This window comes from Camellia sinensis, chromosome 14 (assembly GCF_055761805.1).
Source record: "Camellia sinensis isolate YWXY chromosome 14, ASM5576180v1, whole genome shotgun sequence".
Classification (NCBI taxonomy): Eukaryota; Viridiplantae; Streptophyta; class Magnoliopsida; order Ericales; family Theaceae; genus Camellia; species Camellia sinensis.
The window spans coordinates 5,890,140-5,912,858 of record NC_138974.1 but is presented as its reverse complement, the minus strand read 5'-3'; the positions used below and the strand labels follow the sequence as shown (position 1 = coordinate 5,912,858).

The window sequence follows — 22,719 nt, the reverse complement described above, 5'->3', positions numbered from 1 at the left end:
CTCTACGAGTATTAACAGAATCTTTCAATTGTGTTAGGTCATCAAACCATCCTGTCTGACTATCCCAAAAATTGTTTTTAGTCTTTCCTTTGAAATATAGAGAGTTTTAGTGAGTACTTTCTAATAATATAAATGGGAGTCTATGCCATATAACAGAAACCACACAAGACAGAACTTGGCAATACACAATGAACCTGCTTGTACTCAAAAACTTTGTTACGTTAACCATATACTATATTTGTTCAATTAAAGAGCTCTCTCACTGTAGACAACACACAAATTAAATGACCATACATTATTTTTTAGTGAACAACGTACACAATAGAACCGCCATAGCAGAGCAACAAAAGCAAGCCTAACTAGTAAAAGAAACTTGAGATGGACATGCAGGCACATCAACTTCAACAACTCCTTCAAGCATATGGGTGACCTTTCTCATTGTTGGCCTCAGAGATGGATCTTCTTGAATACACCAAATGGCAACCATTAGAAATCTCTCCAGCCGCTTCCAGTCATTTAACACTTCCATATCGTTTTTAACCAAAGTATCCAATCTTCCTTCCTAAAAGTAGTCACAAGCCCAATAAGTCAGAATTACTTTCTCTTCTTCACCAACCTCCATATCGCTGATGCTTTTTCGACAAGAAATAATCTCCAGTAACAACACACCATAGCTATAGACATCAACTTTTGCAGTGATTGGATTATTGTTGAACCACTCCGCAGCAACATACCCTCTTCTCTCTCTAATGGTAGCAAGATTGGTCTTACTCTGATTTAACTTCAGAAGTTTAGCCAACGCAAAGTCAGAAATCTGAGCATTGTAATAATCATCCAAAGTATGTTATGAGGCTTTATATCACAATGGATGATCTGGGTACTACATTCTTCATGTAGGTACACAAGTCCTTTGGCAATCCCCAATGCAATTTGGGTCCGTTGGTTCCAACTTGGCTTCTTTTCCCCCAAAAAGAAAGCCTGCTAAAGTCCCATTGCTCATGAACTCGTACACTAACATCCGATGTTGTCCTTCGTCACAAAATCTGAGCATTCGGACCAGATTCTTGTGATGTGTCTGCCCAATTACATTTACTTCAGTTTTGAATTCCTTCTCTTTCTCTTGAACCACCTTATCTAGTTTCTTCATTGCAACAAAAACTTTGGAACCCATTTGTATTGCCCCCTTGTAAACAATACCAAAAGCTCTGTTTCCCAGTTCTTCCTTGAAACCATTTGTAGCTTCTACAAGCTTTTCGTAAGTAAAACAACGAATATTAGTCTCCACAGCACTGTGATTGCCATGATGACTTTTTATGCTTTTCCTGTGGTAGATGAGTAAAAAGCCCAAGCAAACAACACCAATCAATACAAAATTGTATCGCCCCACTCTCGGGTTGTTAAATACACTAAAATAGCCTAAAAAAAAATACAAGTTTTGCTCCCACAAATAATAATTACAAAATCGTCTCCAAATGGTACAATATCCTCCAAATATTCTAATTACCTCCAAAATAAACAATATTGCAACTATCTCCAAATTTAATAATTACAGTGGTGGGTCCCAAATCTCTATATTAATAAATCTTTTTAATCTCAATTTTGAGCTCCACTAAAATCAGCTCCGCACCTAAAAAGTAAATTAATTCGGGAAGTATACAATACGACAGGAATACAAGGCTCGGATATAGAATAAATTAACAGGAATCCAATAATTTATGACATTAAATCAACGATACGATAATAAAGCAATTTACCAAATTGCACAACAAATCAACTATAATTTATCTAGGACCAAATACCCGGTCCTACTCAGTACATGATCAGTAAATAAATTCATTTATTCACCCACCTCATCCAAGCTCCACGCTTATCCGGGCATATTGGTGTAAACAATTAATAAAATTCACTCGATCCATGTACGGAGTATTTCCATGTCATTCAGTCAGACAAATCACTATTTTAACACATAAATATTTGTAGAGAATTTTGCCAAATGATCAGATTATCAACGATTTGACAACAAATGATCTTACAAAATCTATCAATAACCACAATAATCAAGTGGATTACAAATTGAGGATAATTAAAAATAGAGAACTCTTTGCAAAGAGATTTAAATAGAGCATATTGTATACAACCCGAATTTACCTCAAAATAATTAATTTCATCACCATAAATCCGAAATTGCTCCATGGATCTCCAAAAATAATTTTGATATCTTGTAAAATTACTAACTCTCAATTTAAATATTCCTATGTCTAAACTTAAAATTTACATCACAAATGGAGAGAGAGTTGAAAGTAGGAGAAAAGGAAAAAAATAAGAGACAAATGAAATTGAGTGTTCGTAGAAAGGAGGAGAAGAGGGGTTCAATTTATAAGAAAAGCAAATGGTTGGTTTAGGGTGATAGGTGGGAAAACTGTGGGTAGCCCACAGTTTTGTCTTTTCCTCTTCTTCTTTTTCTTTTTTTTTTTTTTTTTTCCCTATGTGATGGGAAATGGCAAGAAAATTTAATTTATTATTAAATAACAATAAACAATAATATGATAGATATAAAAGAGATGAGATAAATAAAAATAAATAATTATTATCTAAAAATTTCACTACTAAACTATCATAATAAATCATCAATATCACTCATTAAATATTAATACCTCAAAATATGGAGTGTTACAAAAATTGATGAACACAGAGCTACCTAATAGAACCGATCCAACGAGAATTAAGGTCCCCTGGTTCTTTGTTTCTGGAACCAGAGGAGAAGGAAGAGTTCGAGGACCGCTTTTACTAAACTTCAAGAAAGCATGACGATTAACAACATTGTCCTCTCTCCATTTGAAAGTGGCAGCTTCTTCTTCCAGCAACTACCCTCTCCCAAAATGGCAACAGCACAAAAACAGTCATTGATGCAAGACCTTTTGCACTGCGCTTCAGTTGCAGGCACGGAATGTTCATAGTCAGATGTTGGGCAATCAGTATTGATTAGTGTCTCAAAATCGTAGATATCTTCCGCAGAATTGATGTCATCTTCTAAACAGCTTTGTGTGAAATTTGGCTTGCAGCTTCCATACGTATTGTTTGGATCAAGTAAGGAATACCCTGGCTGGCATTTGCAATCTGGCCTTTGGTTATCATTGAGTTTGCAAATGCTATTAAACCCACAAGCCCCACTGCCTTCACCTCAACCAATATCAACACATATATTATCGGGCTTTGACCAAATAGGAGTCCACTTTGTACTGCTATTGAAAGTCTTTTTTTTTTTTGAACGGAGCTATTGAAAGTCTTTGAATGATAATATTGGGTAAAAACTCCATCAAAATTCAGAGTTGCTTTGTGGAAATGTGAATCCGAATATACAAATCAAGTAAACAATTAAATAATAATAATTTTACAATCTCAAATATTTTAATTGTGAATCTTAAAGTGCAAATTAAATATTTGAAAAGTCTTTTAATTAATTTTAAACTTACATAAATTTATGGGGAAATTATTTAATTTAGAGGCAATAATTATTATTAAAAAAAAAAATAGAGAAGTGGGTGTGACTTGAATTTTAGACCACAAAATTATTAAATAAAGCTCTTATCATTTGAGTTGCATATAACTTACATATATTTTTTGTATATTTATCTATTTATTTGACTTGTGCCCACCACTAGTACAAAATGAAATAAACACAAACCCTACTCTCTTTTCGGTTCAAAACAGTAGCAGCAGCCGTGAGGGAGCCACCACGGGAGAGAGAGAGAGAAGTTGAGAGAAAAGAAGAAGAAAGAAAAAGGTTGCAAACAAGGAAAAACTTTTGGATGTGTGGTAGGTTTCTAGCTTTCTTCTTTTTTTTTTTCTTTTTTATCCTTATTCTATTATTATTTAGTTCATCGATGGAGAGGTGTAGGTTTATGTATTTTGTATATAAACACTGTTAAGAAACCTGCGGAAATAAATTGTGTGTAAAGAATGGGAGAAATTCTTAGTTTAAAAATTCTATACAGAGTCACAAACTTTAAAAATCAAGAAACCATATTAAACGGATGAATTTTGAACTGAAATTTTTACAGTAGATTAATTACATATTGAATTGTATACCAGAATTTTCTTATAATTTTTGGGAGTCAAAATCTATATTAACTGCTGCGTTCAAATCTGTCTAGAAAATTGGTTTAAAACAGTAACTTCGAAAGTGTCGTCCTCTTTGGGTATAAATCCGAAAATTATCAATTTAGCATCATTAGAACCAGTTACGAATCTAGTTTCTCAAATTTTTGGCTTTGCATTGATTGCTCATGTATACTAAGAGAACCATTAATTTCTTTAGAGTATTGCAGAAAGCGACCTGTTTGGATATAATTAATTGCAAATAATTATTTTGATAAGCAAATCAAGTGAAACCAATTAGGTTTGAAACTTAGGATATATTAGTTGTTTTCTGGAGGATTTTGAAATTTTTTGAATAGCGTGGAGTGGGTTTTGTAATTTTCAAAGTTAGTGAATAGATTGGGAAAGCTTGTTTAAAATTCTGTTTTATTTTAAAGTTACTTTTAATTAAGTTTCAATTTGAACCCATGCCTTGGGTGATTTTAGACCTTGAAGAACATGAGCTTAGGTAACATTTAAGAGTAACGGTGAGTTGGGTTGAGCCGTGTTAGGGCGCTTTAGTTTGGGGTTACTTAGTTTCTTATTCTTTAGTATTTTTAAACTAGTAGTGACATGTAGTTTTCATACTTGGTTCAGGGTACTAGTTAGACTTTTATACTCTATTTGAGGATTACATTATTCCATTTCCAGGTGAGAAGTTGCATGCTACAAATTTTTATAAATGTTCCCCTATTAAATTGTTGTTGCAGGACTAAGCTGTTTTGATAAATTATTATATTATCGATGGAATTAAATTATTTATGAAACATGTGTAAACTTGGTATACTGTGGACTACTTGTTATGGTCTTATGTTTATAATAGTGAACTACCATGTTTTGCGAAACTGAATTGTATTGATTATCAGGACCATTTGTGTATTTTTGCCCAGGGAAATTATTCCACTGTGTATGGTGACTCTAGTCACTAGGGAAAAGATCCGGGTTGGACCGTGATGACTCTAGTGCTCAACGATTGTAAGGAAAAGACCTGGGTTGGGCTAGGTGACCTTCAATTGGATCGTCTTACAGAAAAGGCCCAGGTTGCCACCCTGAGGATGACTCTTAGTTTGGTATTGGATCCAACTGGGCTTATAGCCTTGATAACTGTGTGGCATGTTACTTATTATTTCTTGGTACCTAGAACATTATTGGTGTCCATGTTGTAATCTGTTTTAAGTGAAAAATGTCATTTATCATGATTTTGAGAGGCATGAATATTTTAACCGTTGAACTGTGGAACCTTCTTTTTGAAACAGATTATCTTTATCAAAACTGTATGTCAATCTAGTTTCTGTGATATATATATCTTATTTTGGAATTCATCCCTGTTTTCAAAACTGTATATACTACCCGTGTTGATACTCACTGAGCTATCAGCTGACTTAGTTGTTTACCATTTCTAGGTGTTAGAAAGACTTAGAGTGGACTCATGGCATAGCGGGGACTCGATTGCATGGACCTCTAGGACATTCATTTATTTTGTTTTAGATTGTTATGTCAAGTTTGTGCATATTTCTTTTTATTTTTTATTGAGGTTCATTTAGGATTATTTTGATATGTGGGTTGTTTATATCCCATATGTTTGGACGGTATTGATTACGGTTGGTTTTGCCATTTATACTTGTGGTATGTCACTGGATTAAGTTTTGGTTATTTATTATTGGACTATTGTTTAGTTATTCAATGTGTTTATGGATTCGTATTTAGGCTCACATGTGCCTTGGGCTAGGGTCATGTGGGCCATGGCCAGTCTTACCCGGATTTGGGGTGTGACAGAAAATATTCAGTGGCTGGGAACAGCGTACTTTGTGAGATATAGAATCTTTGGTTATTCCTTCTCAATATGTACATGAATCCTGTGTCGTCGAAGATCCCTCAGTAACTAGAATTGGACGAATTAGAGGAATTATACGTGCCATTGATATAGTAAGCATCATAAGCAAAATTGGAAGTGATGTCTCTGGTATCAAGGACAAGATTCCCATCCTGGAGCAAACAGAGTTGAAACCTTCCCAGCGAGAAATTAGTCTCCGAAAGGCGAGAAAATATTACCCCACCGGACTTCATAATCTGTGTAGGCAACATGGTATCAGTTGGATTTTTGAAACTTTCCCACAGATTGACAGAATCGCTGCTCACAAGTACAAAGTTGCCAGTATCATTCATAAAACCATGAGCAACATTAGTGTTGAGAATAAGCTGAGAGTTCCACAATTCTTTGCCTTGAGGGTCATTGAGAACTAGCCCTCTGTCAATAGTTAGGCCCAGTTTGGATCCAATTGAGACAGGGACGCCATTATGCCCATACCAGACAATGGTTTGGTCTGGTATTTTGTAATACCATATGGAAAGCAAGAAGAGATTCTTTTGCTCAAGTGGTTTAAACCCAAATGCAAAAACACTAGAGGGTGATAGCCATGGGGTGTCCTTGTTATTTACAGTGATAGATGTACCCACAACCATGGTACCATTAGTCTGAGCAACAATAGAAAATTACAGGAGGAAGAGTAACAAGAAGTGGAAGAGTGGATGATGAGGTAGAGCATAAGCCATTGATTGATAGATCAAGCTCGAATTGGGTAGATGGAAATGAAAGAATAAAAAAAGAAAGATCAAAGTGTTTTTTTAGGCAAAGGAAAAGACTTTGAAGTCAACCTGTACCTTTCAGCAAAGACTTCTACATCCATAGCATTATTGGTCTTTGATCACCATTCTTTAATGACTCTATCAGAGCCACATATATAGCTGCCCGGACCATTAAAAGTCCATAAAATAAAATACCGATAGTTGTCATAATGTTGGACTTATTTTCACCTCACATGATACGCCCAATACAAAAAGGACGAGTTTTAATGGAATGACAATTAATAAAAATAAAAATTGGTTAGCTTGTAATTTTAAAGAATTAATGAGAAAAGAACTTTTATAATAATCGTATTGATTGTGAATTCATCATATCTATAGTGAATTAGGTATTAACTGGGCTATGAATCAATTAGTATGGTGAACAGATCAATACACATGTACTAAGTGGGGAGGATTAACTTTTTAGACGTGGGAAAAATTTGAAAATAAGATTCAAGCCTATATTTTCTTAAATCATTAAATATCTTGCAAAATAAATAAATAAATAAATATTTGCCGTGCTCTCATATGTATCCGGTTAGTCACGCATTCTTAAGTGCGCTAATCAAGTATTAAAATTGTTTTACTTTATATTTACATCATATATTAGTTAAATCTTCAAATTGATAAGTATTAAAAGTGTTTTTTTTTTTAAAATTTTTATTAGTGAATTCTCAACATTTGATTATTTCTGGAATTCTCAACATTTGATGGGCACATTGCACCGTTTTTGATCATTTGATTTTGACACCTTTACCAACAAAACCTTGTGTTCGTTGAATAGTCCACACGGTTTCGTAAGTTCAAAATTGAAATAGCCCACATAGTTTTTAGCTTTTTTGTATGGGTGAAGCACTAATAAATCCAAGTTTTTGAACTTGTGCACTAGTTAGTCTTGCCTTTTTTTTTTTTTTGTTAAACCAACAGGTCCTAAAACAACCAAATTGACACATCTGTCCTCTTCCATGCACGTTGCAATAACCCTCATTCTATCCTAACCATACTCATATGCATTCATGTGATTCCGTCTTGTAAACTTGCATTTCGAGTCTTGTTCCTGTTCGTTTAAATGTTACAGCATGTTTTGTATCTTGCTTGGTGTGAGTTTAGCCGAGGTCATTTTCAGTTATCTTGGAACCACTTTGTTTGACCTCCACCTTCGCCCTAACATATTGGCCGAGGTGTGAATCATCTAGGCCGAGATGTTACCTTTGCACCCAAGTGATCTTGCCCCGGAGTGGTATGACCTAGACCGAGGTGTGGCACATCTAGGCCAAGGTGTGGCACAGCTTAGTCAAGAATTGTCCTTCCTAGCCGAGGTCATCATTCCCTACTTGCCGATGTCTTGATATTAGCCGAGGTCCTTACTCGCCAGAGTGTCCATGTCGTCTTGCTTGTTGAACACACTTTGTCATAGTTTTGTCTTGTCACTCAGTCACCTTTTTGTTTAGCACCAACCAGCCACTGCCACGTGCCTCTGTAGAGGGTTAAGTCAGCTAACAGACTTAGAAATGAATCATTTTACTATATGTCTTTGGTTGTGAGGAGAGAGAAGCTCTAGAAGAAGAAGAAGAAGTTTAGAGTGAGAGAGTGGGTTTCGAGCTTGATTCCTAGAGATCAAACCATTAGATTCACATATTGAGGTTAGATTCTTGATCTACTCTTGTCATTCTTACTAATCACCTAGCTGCATTGCATGATCGAACCTGTTTTGCATGTCATGCATCGATTTAAAGTTGGTTTTGGAAAGAGAAAATGGTGTTCATGTATTCTTGAAAGAAAGGTCTTGTTTGATCTGGAAGGTTGCATTTAGGTTTCATGTTTTGTGTTCGTTCTTACAAGATCCTTGAATATGGGTACCCAGGTCCATGTTTTTGAGCTCATAGCATGAAATCCCAGATTTTGTAATAACAAATCACGATCCTTGCATTCATCTCCCTCATGTTCATGTTCTTCATGTTCATCATGTTCTTCAAGAAAGGGAAACCCAGATTTTTCCCGACTTCATTCCGCTGAATGTGGCCATCGAGGCAACACCTCGGCAAGGAGGTGTGGGACCTCAGCCTAGACCTGGTAGTCACCCAGCATGTTTCCCGAGATAAAGAATTGTGTTTGTTCTGATTTGACTTAGTCTTGGGGAAATGCCGAGACCATCTACATGCATGTGAAACTTGTTTGAAAGTGCATTCAACCGACTTTGCCATGTGTTTGTAGGGTTTGGACTTGCCTTGACCCCGACGTCTCAAGAACTAAGTGAGTGGTATTTTTAATAAAGCTATGTTATAATGTTTTGATAAAGTCTCATTTTGCTCCGTTTTGAGAAAGTATTTGTAAGCATGAATGGTTATTCCTAATTGGAAAAAATATATATATATATATATATTCTTGTTTTGATGACATTCTTGGAAGTCTGTACGTGCTAAGGGACTATAAGCGTGTGTAGCACAAAGTTTGGAAGTCCGTACGTGCTAAGGGACTATAAGCGTTTGTAGCACAAAGTTTGGAAGTCCGTATGTGCTAAGGGACTATAAGCATTTGTAGCACAAAGTTTGGAAGTCCGTACGTGCTAGGGGACTCTAAGCATTAGTAGCACAAGTCCTTAGTGTCCGGGGACTATAACGCAACGACACCATTGAATTGAGATATCTCCCTTGTCTTGACTTGTCTTGTCTTGTTTGCCACGGATGGTTTACCGCGTGGGTCTTGTTGCTGAGATGTCATCACTTGTAATATAACGATGTTAGTAAGCATCCTTTGAACTTGACAGATTTGGAAGATGGACTTGGTTCATCCCTTGACTTGTACCAATATGTTATGTATTGTTTGATAAAGATTTGGAATACCAGTCATGCAAACCCCTTTATTTCTTATACCATTCACTGAGTATCCAAGCTCACCCTCTCTATATATATGTAGGTGATGAGCAGGAAGGCGGTGACGCCTAAGTGTGACTCGCAAGCTGTTTTGGGTTTTGTTATGTCGGCTTAACTTGCATACATGTCGGCAGTCATGAAAATTATGCTTCTCGGCTTATAATGCTTGTAATTTACACATGTCGGCTGAAGAAGCCTTTTGATCAAGATGTAAAATGTATTTTGTACTTTATTGTATTTGTATCCAAGTGGTAATATTATGTAAAGATGTATGCCATTTCATTTGATTTATGCACAGCTCTTATGGACTAATTAGATTTGTATATATTGCTTCCACACATGTTAGCCCCATATGTAATACTCTGATTGTGTGTGAATTATGAAAGTTGGCCTTCGGTAATCTCGGATTATTGGCCATCACGGCACCATTCTACTAGGGGCGGAATGGGGTCGTGACAGAATGGTATCAGAGCACGCATTCCTTGTAGTACGTTATTCACACACTTCGAGTCCTAAAGAGCATAGGATGTCCTTTAGAATAATTTTAGGATTGCATCATATTGCTTGTTGCTTGACAAGGTGTGCATCATCTCGGCATAACCATTTGTTATTTGCATACATGCTTCTTGGTTCAGTTTGTTTTAAGGTTGCATTTTGACTACTCATAGCATAATGAGGAGAGGTAGACCATTAGTTGGCCGAGATCAACCAGAGGATAGATTGGACAGACTAGAGAGACTAGTTGAAGGTTTAACTCACGAGTTGAGGCAGATGAGGCAACAGAATGCAAGTGCTACATCAACCCCGGCCGAACAGACGGATGGCCGACATGCAGCTCCACCTCTTCCAGTGCCCCAAGTGCCTCTACAGCCAGCCTTGTATGGGGAAGGGATGATGACTTTGATTAATGAGTTCAAGAAGATGAACCCACCAAGATTCGCAGGAGGCATAGAGCCGATGAAGGCCGAGGCGTGGGTTTTGGAAATGGAAAAGCTGTTCGAGATCTTCCCTAGCACCGACACTCAGAAGGTGACATTAGCAGCATTCACATTAGACGATGACGCTCGAAGGTGGTGGATGATGATCCGGGAGGCTAACCCTGGTTTAACTTGGGCCAGATTTTTGGAACTGTTTTACAACAAGCATTTTCCGCTTAGCGTCCGCAATCGCAAGACCACAGAGTTCTAGACTCTGACACAAGGCAGCAGAACAGTGGCGGAGTACGACCGTGCCTTCACCGAATTGGCGAGATATGCGCCTCATATGGTCAGTGATGAGTATAGGAAGGCCAGGAAGTTTGAAAGTGGACTACGAGGACCAATCCATGATCGGGTCAACATGCTCAATATGCCGACTTACGCCGAGGTGTTAGACAAGGCCATCTTGGCGGAAGCTAACCTAAACCGATATCAAAGTTCAGGAGAGAGTCAGAGGAAGAGACAGAATTATGAGGGTCGTCGGATACCGTTTAATGCCAAGAAGAAGGCGAATCTGGGCAGTTCCAGCAACTCAGATCGGGATGGGAATGCTAAGCCAACGTGTGCGAGTTGTGGGAAGCTGCATACCGGGGTTTGCCGCTGGGCGACAGGAGCTTGCTTTGAATGTGGCGAGATAGGCCACCGCGTGAAGGACTGTCCAAAGGCAAGAGCTGGTGATGGTAAGAAAAGTGGGAACACCTCAGGCTCTGCACAAGGAAGCAAAGTTGGAAGGACACAGATGAGACAGGGCAGAGTTTTTGCTTTAGTGCCAGGAGACACCTAGAATGCTGAAACGGTAGTGTCAGGTACACTCTCAATTTGCTCCCAAGTTGCATACGTCTTGATTGATTCGGGCTCTACGCATTCCTTTGTATCTGTTAAGTTTGCCGAGAAGTTGAACAGGCCGTTAGAACCCCTTGATTATGTGCTATCTGTATCTACTCCATCTGGGGGAACTATACTTATTGCATCCATATATAGGGCGTGTGTTGTGATGATTGAGGATATAGAATTATTAGCTGATTTGATGCCATTTAGCATGACTTCTTTTGATGTCATATTGGGAATGGATTGGTTAGTAGCGCATCATGCATTCATTAATTGTGTTACTAAGAGCGTTATATTGAAGACCCCAAACAAAATCGAGGTCTTTTTCCAAGGTAAGGGAGTAGTACCCCCACCTTACTTAATCTCATCCATGAAAGCCTATAAGTTGATCCAAAAAGGGTGTCAGGGTTATTTGTGCAGTATACTAAGTGATTTGAACGGAAGTGTTGAGTTAGCCGACATACCAGTTGTTAGGGAATTTCCCGACGTTTTTCCAAATGAGCTGCCTGGCCACTTAGTCGATAGAGAAATAGAGTTTACTGTGGACCTCGTGTCGGGAACGCAACCTATCTCCAAAACACCCTATAGGATGGCCCCAGCTGAACTTAGAGAACCGAAACTACAGTTACAAGAATTGTTGGATAAGGGATTCATCAGGCCGAGCACTTCACCGTGGGGAGCACCTGTTTTATTTGTTAAGAAGAAGGATGGCACGCCTCGCCTTTGCATTGATTACAGAGAACTTAATAAGGTAACCATCAAGAACAAGTACCCATTGCCTAGGATTGACGATTTACTCGATCAGTTACAAGGGGCACGAGTCTTTTCCAAGATTGACCTTAGGTCGGGCTACCACCAGCTGAAAGTTAAAGCCGAGGACATTGAGAAGACTGCCTTTCGGACAAGGTATGGCCACTATGAATTTTTAGTAATGCCTTTCGGAGTGACCAATGCTCCTGCAGCGTTCATGGACTTGATGAACAGAGTCTTTAAGCCGTATCTGGATGAGTTCGTAGTTGTTTTTATTGACGACATACTGATCTATTCCAAGAGCACAATTGAGCACGAGAACCATTTGAAGCTTGCCCTACAAATCTTGAGAGGCAAGAAGCTGTACGCCAAGTTGAGCAAGTGCGAGTTTTGGCTTTCCAGTATCTCATTTTTAGGGCATGTGATCGATGAAGAAGGCATATCAGTTGATCCGAGCAAGATTGAGGCCATTGTGAATTGGCCGACGCCGACCAACGTGTCCGAGGTTTGTAGTTTTCTGGGCTTGGCAGGTTATTACAGAAAGTTTGTGAAGGATTTCTCAAGGATAGCAGTACCATGGACACAACTAACTAAGAAAGGAACAACATATGAATGGACTGATGATAGAGAATTAGCCTTCCAAGAGTTGAAGACGAGGTTGGTTACGGCACCAGTTCTTATACTCCCATCGGGTAATGAGGAATTTCAGATCTTCAGCGATGCTTCGCATAAGAGTTTGGGTTGTGTATTAATGCAAGGGGGCAGAGTCATAGCTTATGCATCTCGTCAGTTGAAGCTTCATGAAAAGAACTATCCAACCCATGATCTAGAGCTAGCGGCCGTGGTGTTTGCTTTGAAGATTTGACGCCACTACCTGTATGGAGCCTCTTGCCAAGTTTTTACAGATCATAAGAGTTTGAAGTATTTGTTCACCCAGAAGGAACTGAATTTGAGGCAGAGAAGATGGCTTGAACTATTGAAGGATTATGACATGCAGATTCAGTATCACCCAGGTAAAGCAAACTCGGTAGCCGACGCATTGAGTAGGAAGTCAGCGGGAAGTTTGGCGTGCCTAGCCATGATTCCAGTGGAGCCGACTACTATTGGGGAGGTAAAGGCAAGACAAATGGAGGAGGGATTCCTGAAGAAGGTAGCTAACGAGATTACCACCAAGCCGAGGTCGGGTTACACCCTTGAGAATGGAGTGCTTAAGTTTGAAGGAAGATTGTGCGTGGCCGACGTCCCGGAATTGAAAAGAAGGATTTTACAAGACTCTCATGGATCCAGATTTGCAGTTCACCCAGGGAACACCAAGATGTATCAGGATGTGAAACAAACCTTTTGGTGGCCGAATATGAAAAGAGAGATAGCCGAGTTCGTGTCTCAGTGTTTGTATTGTCAACAGGTGAAAGCGAAACATCAGAGGCCAGCAGGACTTCTCCAACCTTTGCCGATTCCTGAGTGGAAATGGGAAGACATCTCCATGGACTTCGTGATTGGGCTGCCGAAGACACAGAAAGGAATGGATTCGATTTGGGTTATAATCGACAGGTTAACTAAGTTAGCGCATTTCTTGCCGGTTAGGACTTTGTTCAATACCGACCGACTTGCTGTGTTGTATATGAATGAGATCGTTAGACTTCATGGTGTGCCGATGTCCATCGTGTCAGACCGAGATCCAAAATTTGTTTCTAGATTTTGGCAGAGTTTACAAAGGGCTTTGGGGACCGAATTGAGGTTTAGAACAGCTTTTCATCCGCAGACCGATGGCCAAACAGAGAGAACCATTCAAACACTTGAAGATATGCTTAGACTGTGTGTATTGGACTTCAAGGGAAGCTGGGAAGTGCACTTGCCGTTAGTAGAGTTCTCTTACAACAACAGCTACCAAGCTAGCATTGGCATGGTGCTGTATGAAGCCTTGTATGGGAGAAAGTGCAGATCGCCGATATGTTTGACCGAAGTAGGAGATAAAGCTTTGATCGGCCCGGATTTAGTTCAAAGAACAACCGAAAAGATTAAGCTTATCCAACAGAGAATTAGAACCGCTCAGAGCCAACAAAAGAGTTACGCCGACTAGAGAAGGAAGGAGTTAGAATTCGAAGTAGGGGATCATGTGTTCCTGAAAACCTCGCCGATGAAAGGAGTTTCAAGATTTGGGAAGAAGGGTAAATTGGCACCCCGTTACATTGGACCGTTTGAAATTCTTGAGAAAGTTAACCCGGTTGCCTACAGACTAGCTTTACCACTGAGATTAAGTCAAGTTCATGATGTGTTTCATATCTCGATGTTGAGGAAGTATATACGGGATTCACTACACGTGATCGATCATTTCAGGATTGTGGTTGATGAAGGCCTAAGCTATGAAGAAGAACCGATACGTATCATCGATAGGCAAGTAAGGTGTTTGAGAAATAAGGTAATATCGATGGTGAAGATTGAATGGAAAGAGCATTACGGCAAGGATGCTACGTGGAAAATGGATGAGGAAATGAAAGTCCGATACCCGGAGTTATTCTCGAACCAAGGTAACTCAAGTTTGGGGACCAAACTTCTTTAAGGGGGGTAGGATGTAATAACCCTCATGCTATCCTAACCATACTCATATGCATTCATGTGATTCCGTCTTGTAATCTTGCATTTCGAGTCTTGTCCTTGTTCGTTTAAATGTTACAGCATGTTTTGTATCTTGCTTGGTGTGAGTTTAGCCGAGGTCATTTTCAGTTATCTTGGAACCACTTTGTTTGACCTCCACCCTCGCCCTGACATATTGGCCGAGGTGTGAATCATCTAGGCCGAGATGTTACCTTTGCACCCAAGTGATCTTGCCCCGGAGTGGTATGACCTAGACCGAGGTGTGGCACATCTAGGCCAAGGTGTGGCACAACTTAGTCAAGTGTTGTCCTTCCTAGCCGAGGTCATCATTCCCTACTTGCCAATGTCTTGATATTAGCCGAGGTCCTTACTCGCCAGAGTGCCCATGCCGTCTTTCTTGTTGAACACACTTTGTCATAGTTTTGTCTTGTCATTCAGTCACCTTTTTGTTTAGCACCAACCAGCCGCTGCCACGTGCCTCTGTAGAGGGTTAAGTCAGCCAACAGACTTAGAAATGAATCATTTTACTATATGTCTTTGGTTGTGAGGAGAGAGAAGCTCTAGAAGAAGAAGAAGAAGTTTAGAGTGAGAGAGTGGGTTTCGAGCTTGATTCCTAGAGATCAAACCATTAGATTCGCGTATTGAGGTTAGATTCTTGATCTACTCTTGTCATTCTTACTAATCACCTAGCTGCATTGCATGATCGAACCTGTTTTGCATGTCATGCATCGATTTAAAGTTGGTTTTGGAAAGAGAAAATGGTGTTCACGTATTCTTGAAAGAAAGGTCTTGTTTGATCTGGAAGGTTGCTTTTAAGTTTCATGTTTTGTGTTCGTTCTCACAAGATCCTTGAATATGGGTACTCAGGTTCATGTTTTTGAGCTCATAGCATGAAATCCCAGATTTTGTAATAACAAATCACGATCCTTGCATTCATCTCCCTCATGTTCATGTTCTTCATGTTCATCAAGAAAGGGAAACCCAGATTTTTCCCGACTTCATTCCGCTGAATGTGGCCATCGAGGCAACACCTCGGCAAGGAGGTGTGGGACCTCGACCTAGATCTGGTAGTCACCCAGCATGTTTCCCGAGATAAAGAATTGTGTTTGTTTTGATTTGACTTAGTCTTGGGGAAATGCCGAGATCATCTGCATGCATGTGAAACTTGTTTGAAAGTGCATTCAACCGACTTTGCCATGTGTTTGTAGGGTTTGGACTTGCCTTGACCCCGACGTCTCAAGAACTAAGTGAGTGGTATTTTTAATAAAGCTATGTTATAATGTTTTGATAAAGTCTCGCTTTGCTCTGTTTTGAGAAAGTATTTGTAAGCATGAATGGTTAGTCCTAATTGAAAAATATATATATATATATATATTCTTGTTTTGATGACATTCTTGGAAGTCCGTACGTGCTAAGGGACTATAAGCGTGTGTAGCACAAAGTTTGGAAGTCCGTACGTGCTAAGGGACTATAAGCGTTTGTAGCACAAAGTTTGGAAGTCCGTATGTGCTAAGGGACTATAAGCGTTTGTAGCACAAAGTTTGGAAGTCCGTACGTTCTAGGGGACTTTAAGCATTAGTAGTACAAGTCCTTAGTGTCCGGGGACTATAATGCAACGACACCATTGAATTGAGGTATCTCCCTTGTCTTGCCTTGTCTTGTCTTGTTTGCCACGGACGGTTTACCGCGTGGGTCTTGTTGCCGAGATGTCATCACTTGTAATATAACGATGTTAGTAAGCATCCTTTGAACTTGACAGATTTGGAAGATGGACTTGGTTCATCCCTTGACTTGTACCAATATGTTATGTATTGTTTGATAAAGATTTGGAATACCAGTCATGCAAACCCCTTTATTTCTTATACCATTCACTGAGTATCCAAGCTCACCCTCTCTATATATATGTAGGTGATGAGCAGGAAGGCGGTGACGCCTAAGTGTGACTCGCAAGCTGTTTTGGGTTTTGTTATGTCGGCTTAACTTGCATACACGTCGGCAGTCTCGAAAATTATGCTTCTCGGCTTATAATGCATGTAATTTACACATGTCGGTTGAAGAAGCCTTTTGATCAAGATGTAAAATGTATTTTGTACTTTATTGTATTTGTATCCAAGTGGTAATATTATGTAAAGATGTATGCCATTTCATTTGACTTATGCACAACTCTTATGGACTAATTAGATTTGTATATATTGCTTCCGCACATGTTAGCCCCATATGTAATACTCTGATTGTGTGTGAATTTTGAAAGTTGGCCTTCGGTAATCTCGGATTACTGGCCATCATGGCACCATTCTACTAGGGGCGGAATGGGGTTTGACATCATCGTCTCCAGAGACATACTTGCAGACACAATGGACAGTGTTCGTCATCGTACGCGCCAATTACACCGTTGTCGTAATTTCAAATGTTGACAATGAAAGGCGAAGGTGTGTAATGTTTGACACTTTAATTGTTGATTTGTACTACAATTTGTTACCCATTATTTGTATTCGATTTTGGTTTTGTGGTTTGAGTCATTGTTGTATGCCCTAATTGGTTGATGTAATGGGCAATGTGAGATTCCATGTAAATTTAACATTGTGATTTTGATATATGATGATTTACGCACATCGAATGTGTATGATTAGAGGTGTTGTTAGCATGGTTTTAATGTTATGGTGTTGTGTATTGAATGTTAATAGTTAGAGTTATCTATTAGTTTATGGTAGAAGGGATATGCTGATATTGTTGTATGTATTTATAGTCAGAATAATGCCCTGTTTAGATGTAGGATATGCATTCTATTGTTATTGTAACACCCTAAAAAAAAAAAAACAATATAAGTAATCCATTAATAAGATCCATTGGTTTAATGAAAATGATATACCTTCATTCATCAGAGTTTATATTACAAAAAGGTATTACATGTGTTATACATTCACAAACATTCATTCTGAATCTATAGCATGTAATAAAAGTTAATAACTCACAAAATAAATGCCCTACGGGTTTTCATCTTTCCAAGATAGGACTTGGTTACAACAAAAGAGTCCTAAGCTCTATATAGGTAAAGCCCTTGGCTTGAATTAATATTTAAACACAAAAGTAGCAAAACAAAACCTCCAACTCCTAAGTCCTTCTAAGCTACGCCTTTGGAGGAGGCATGTTACTTGTACCTGAAAATGGTTTTCCCAAGTAGGGTGAGCCAAAGCCCAGTAGAAATAAACTAACACAATATATGAAGTTTAACTAAGATATAAATGTCAAGTAAATGTTCAATGCTCAAGGCCAACTGACATTCTCCCCATTAACATTCAATATTGATAATCACATCTTAATCCATTTCCATTCATTCATTTCAAATCAATGCATAAGTATAGTTCCTTATCATCTAAACAATCCCAAATAAGACTACAACTCATTCATTCACAATTCAATAACATTCATTATTCAAACACTTCAATCGTCTTGCCATTTTACAGATTCTCGTCCGAGGGAATCGGCACCCAAATATACACATATAAGGTTTCAGGACTTTCACCCTGGACACTCCGGCCAACTTAATTTAAAATGGAGTACATCCCCTATCTCCTCACAAACAATGATACATATACAATGTATTTAAAAGCGTTGTCATATACAATGACTATCCAAATCACATATTCAATGGTTTAATCAAACCGTCATATTCAATGACATAATTCAAATGACCAGTTTCAATTCACGTAGTCCTCATACAGTTTCTTCAACAATCATACTTGTCCTCCACCGATAGCCCAAAATTGATATTTCTAAACAGATGTACAATTTTATCAAACAGATAATTTATCAAATCTTTCATAGATGAGTGATTTATCAAATCCAACTACACCATTCATTCACACATCCTCCCAATTTCATATTTCCCATATCAATTTCATTATTTATACAAAACAATTATTTAACAAAAATTAGGGCAATTTTCTCCTTTTTCCAAATATTAATCCCAAGTCCAAATTTCATCATTTTAACCCATATAATCTCATATTCAATACCCTATATGTATATATATATATATATATATATATATTCATGGAACCCAACATAAAACCCCTATTTTAAATTTTGAACTCAAACCCTAACTTCACCTAAATCCTCCTAATTTCCACCACATATACAAAATGACAAATACCTAGGTTAAAAACCATGACAAGGTGTAGAATATCCTTACCTCAAGTGTAGAAGCTCAAAGGAGATGAAGGAGAACCTCAAAAGTGCACCAAACCAAGTTTGGTTCGGATGGAATGGAAGCCCACAGGATGCTCCACCATTTTCTCAAAGGAAGTAAGGTAGTGGTGCTTGGATCAAGGAGTATTTACACAGAGAGAGAGAGAGAGAGAGAGAGAGAGAGAGAGTTTTAGAGACAGAAAGTGTTGGATTAGGGTTTTTAGCAAAAAGGAAATCAAAAAGTGATATAAAACTGTTCAGCTGTGAACTGATATATGCGACCTTCGTTTGGGTGACCAGTCACAACAAGTGACCCCGCTCTAGCGCAAGAAGAGTCGTTTGAGCGCAGAATGCAAAGCTTCAGAAGCTTTGCAGACGCACACGCTCGCTCGAGCACAAGAAACCTCGCTCGAGTGAAAAACTTCACCTTCCCAGAAATTCTGCGTCTGGAAAAGAAACTTAAAGACTCTCAAATCTCGCTTGAGTGCAAGAAACCTCGCTCGAGTGAAGAAGCAAGTTTCACAAGGCTCACTCGAGCGCAAAAAGCCTCGCTCAAGCGAAGAGGCCAAAATCTGGGCAACACTAATCTAGACCAACTAACAACCAACTTGTTCCAAACACACCCAATATGTTTCAAAACTGAAATTCAAAGAGTTAAAGGAGGAAAATAAGACATGGATAACAACATTAAACCGCGAAACCCAAGTTCGGAATACAACAAAGGTCAGGTAAAAACCGAGATCGCTATAGTTGTGGTAATTTATACTTGTGGGTGTTGTTAACATCATCCATCCAATGTAGGCAACAAGGTTTTGCTTCCCGACATTAGTTGTGTATGTTGGTTTTAGAGTGAGATCGGAGGGTACGTGGTTATGTTTCCTGTGTGTCGTACCAATATGTTCAATGTGGAAATATGTTGTGTACTATAAGTGTGTGTCTTACAGTATGGTATTTCAATTCGTAATGTTTGTGATTTATGGTGGACATGTTGTAATATGCGTGTTGTGTGATGCGGTACGTTGTGATGTTTTCTAGAAAAAACAAAATTGATTCTCACATTACAAGAAAACAACATCATCAATTGAAACCCATCCACTGTATATCACTCTACAAAAATCAAACACACAAAAATGAAAATATAAAACTTTACCCTCTCAATCATTACACACAAATGAGCAAAAAAGATTCCACCAAAATCATAACAAGGGTAAATGTGTAAACTCCACCCTTGCCAAATCAAAGGAAAATATTCCTTACCAATTAAATAGGACCAAATGGTTCATAAGTAAAAACACAGGACTAAATGGATCATCATTCTCTAATTTGGGATTTATCGGTAATTTCTCCTTAAAGGGACACGACATATAAAAAATTCATTAAGATCCGTGCAAGAAAATAAGAAAAATTCTACTTATATCACCAATTTAATTCCTTCCACCTTTAAAATTCAATTTTTTTTAGAGTACTGCTATTAACACATGCTTAAATTTTTTGGACACCCCCATTTCTAATTTTTTGTTTATTATAATTATACCCTAAAATCAAATTACATAAAAAAAGATCATTTAATGGAACACTCACCTATCAAATAAGAACTAACACTATACAATATTGTACACCCACCCCCACCTCCATCTCCAGCTATATGTATTCCACCTTTCTAAACCCTAAACCTGTTACTCTTCATGACCAACCAACATAAACCTTAAACCTGTTACTCTTCATAACCATCTTAAACCCTGAATATATCCTCTTCATCACCATCATAAACCCTCCTGCATTCGAAACCCTGAACCAGAAAGTTCTTTTCAAGTCCAACATATTAGTCTTCATTAGTTATTTCACCTTGTAGAGCAATGAAGAATGATGACAACAATTCTGACGAGGCTGGCGTTCCATTGGTAAGTTTATCTATTTTATATTAACATTCCCTCTAAAAATCCCTTTTTTGCTTAAATAAACCAAAAAAAACAAAATGTGATAGAAAGATAAGAGGCAATGCTATTGATAAGATGGGAAGTCAATATTTACCTAAGAGGAATTTTCGATGAGTTTTCTACAATGGTGGACATGAATTTTCGATGAGTTTTCCGACGATATTCTTTGGACACCATCGAGTCGATTTCTCCTTTCGTTGAGAGTTGATAGAAATTTCAATGATGGACCGTCGATGCAATATGCTCTTCACTGAGGCAATGGTGCTTATAGATGTAGTGACCGTCAGCTTTCTTTTCAATAGGAGATGGACGGTCATCAAAAGGAGAATGAGAGAGGGTGTGCAAAATTAGGTGGGTGTGTCTTAAGTGTGAAAATAGTACGAATAAGGGTAAATTTGGTATTAAGTGGGGTGTTCAAAGAAATTTTATTGAAATTTAGGGTTTAGGATGGGGGCTCAAAGAAATAAGGGGTCCAAAGAATTTACGCAGGTGCTAATAGCATCCCTCTTATTTTATTTTATATTTTTTAAATTTCTATAATTCTTTTATTACCTTTATCCCTAACCCTCATCCTTCTCTTTGTTCTTACACTCAAACCTGAAAAACCCTAACCCTAATTCTCTTCCATCATAACCACCTCCACTAGCCCATTACCAGCGCCACCACTCCACCACTCCACTACCCTAATTTTATCAGTTCTTTGCAATTACAGCCCAACAAGTAAAGAAAAACCCAACCTTACCCAACATAGACATGGAGGTAACTTATAAAGATTATCATAAATCGCAACCAAAACCATAAAGTTGAAATGAATTAATGATAGCATCAAGATCAAGGTCAACTTTTCTTATCACGAAGCAACATCACAATTAATTCAATTCAATTCAATTCAATCAGGTTTTTTGATGGATAATAATTTGATTGAGGAACAAACAATCCATGAGTTTTGTAGTCCATTACATACATATGTCTACAAATAAAGAGAGAGAGAGAGAGAGAGAGAGAGAGGGAGAGAGAGAGATGGACATACCTTGTAAAACATGACCTTTTGGGTCAATAGAAGAATCACCACAGAGATCACAGACAATTTTGCCATGGATTTCACCAGTCCTAGCTCTGATACCAAAAATCCTCATCATCATGAAGATCATAGAGACAAAAAGTGGTAGTGGCACTTTCTTTGACAACGACTCTATACGATGGCAGCGACAGTGAGAGGGTGGTTGAAAAATCTAGAAAACTCCTCGATATTGATTTGTGATTATGTATCAATTTCAAGCAGTAAATAACTATCTCAATCAAACAATCAAGACAAATCGACACAACGATTTTAACGTGGAAAAACCATAATTGGAGCGCCTCCAATTGTGATAAAAAACCACGGGCCAAAGCTACAAAATAAAATCCACTAAGAAGACACAAAGAAATTATACAAGTGTACTCTTAATTACCTAGCGAATCCATGCCCGAATCGAACCAACCCCTATGTGCCTCTTCCAGTCCTGTCTTCACCTCAGAATTGTCTTGCCCAACGTTGAATCCACAGCGCCGATGTCGAATCCACGACGAAGAGCCACTCCAGAATCCACCAAAGCTTCAGACTCCAGTTCCATGGAATCCACCGAAGAACAACTCTCTCTTTTGTGAATAAAACAAACTAAACAAACCCTTTGAAATAATCCACTCAATTCATGATTGAACTCTCACAGATATCAAAGGAAACAAGTCTGCAGATAAAAGCCCTAATACCCAAGAAGAAGATCTGGAAGCCGTACACTAAAATCTGATTGAACTGCACCTTTTATAGCA

The 22,719-nt window shown here is 38.3% G+C and overlaps 1 pseudogene; it reads right to left on the bottom strand.

Moving 5' to 3' along the window:
• Positions 1-289: 289 nt before the first annotated feature.
• LOC145806777 (G-type lectin S-receptor-like serine/threonine-protein kinase RLK1) lies at positions 290-6,600 on the bottom strand (annotated as a pseudogene).
• Positions 6,601-22,719: the final 16,119 nt, after the last annotated feature.